The sequence below is a fragment of the Camellia sinensis genome, chromosome 4 (genome assembly GCF_055761805.1).
Source record: "Camellia sinensis isolate YWXY chromosome 4, ASM5576180v1, whole genome shotgun sequence".
In the NCBI taxonomy this organism is placed as follows: Eukaryota; Viridiplantae; Streptophyta; class Magnoliopsida; order Ericales; family Theaceae; genus Camellia; species Camellia sinensis.
Window position 1 is genome coordinate 213,267,416 of NC_138964.1, and position 1,883 is coordinate 213,269,298.

Genomic DNA, 1,883 nt, shown 5'->3' on the forward strand with positions numbered 1-1,883 from the left:
GGTACGATTGGGGAAGGTCACTTCGTGAGCACCCCCGCTCGCCCGATCAAAGATCGGCCTCTACTAACCATGATATCTATTTTTGAAAACATTGTATGTTCTTATTCCGGTTATTAGCCTAGGTTACTATGTGATGCAAACAGCATACAAGTATAAACTGGATCGCCTGAATTGGAACAAAACATTTCATGTTTGTTTATTTGAAAATGGTTTGATGGTGCTACCCGCAAGTAGGCTAAGACGTGGATTTGCCACCCTCAGGTGGGCTTAGAAAATATGATTTTGCCACTATCTAGTGGGCTTTAAAACACACAGTCAACGATTTGTTCCAATCCAAATAACCCAACCTTCACCCACAGGCATTCAGGCAATTTATATCACATAAGCACATAGCCTCATGGTAAGCATGCTATTCATGGCAGCACTCACACGCATGCAAGGATGCTAAAGCATAAAACTCACCGAGTACTCCAAGCCAAAACAAAAACTCATTAAAAATCATGCATGAATCCTAAGTATACAGAAATGCCTAATGCAACACATGCAAAAATGCAAACTATAGCAGGCTCGGCTATTCCAAACATGGCATATGGAATGCTACAGCTAACATGTATTCAATCTTGGAATTGAAAATACAATGCAGTTAGTATGATGCGCCGAGCCCGGTGCATGTAAAACAGATGAATGAATGCAAACATGCTATCATACTGTATGCTAATTGAAATATGCCCTAATCTAACCATCATAAGCAGGTAAATAAAATGGAGAAAGACGTGGGGTTGGAAGACATACGACACACACACGCACACTTATTACAATTATGCCCTCGCACAGAGGGTTCGAATAAATAGTACAGTCTCAAATAAAAGAATATTACAGTCCAAATAAATATTACAGTCCAAATAATATACAAATTCCTAATTAATTAATCAAATTGACTAAGAAAACTGTAAAACTGGCGTGCAAGCCAGGGACTGCCTTGCTCCTGATGAATGATGCATGTCTGGGCTACCTTTCGCGGAAATCCACTGGGATGCCCCAATTAGCCTCTGTTTACACCTTTTCTTGAAATGCGCGCCAAACTCCAAAAAGTTGCTGATTCTTCATTTTGCTGCAACAGAGAGCAGGAAAGGGGCATGGCAATGTATTTTTACAGATATATGCATGCCTCGATCCTCGTGCTACCAATCACGCATATCGATGCATGATGGCAGAGGAGTCAAAATGTGCAACTTAATATAGAATGAATACACGTGTAAACACAACAAGAACCTAACTCCATCATGGGTAATCCGGAGTGTCGGTGACTGGGAATTGAGACACGTTCCGTCACTCGGAGTACGAAACGCACCTCGTTCCCCATGCCCGGGCTAACTCCTATCCCGAACACGATGCAATATGCATGATATGCATGAATGCAACTAAGATACAGCCTAGTATGCACAATGCTATGAAAATGAGATGTCTCAAAATACGTGCACACGGGCACGTAAACCGAGAAAATGACAAAATGCGATCTAAGATACAACCTAGTATGCACTATGCTGTAAAAAAGAGATGCCTCGAAATGCGTGCACACGGGCTCGCAAACTGAGAAAATGACATACGCAATGCAAATGACATGGAAATATGATATGGGCTTACACTAACATGAGAGAGCCTCAGCCACGCTCACATAAGAGGCCGATGGATGAAAATGAAGTGCCTCGAAATGCGTGCACACGGGCACGCAAATCGAGACAATGGCATATGCAATGCAATAATGGGCTTACACCAACATGAGAGAGCCTCATCCACACTCACATAGGAGGCCATCAGATGAAAACAAGACAACTCGAAATACGTGCACGCGTGCACGCAAACCGAGGACCGAACCTCAGGCA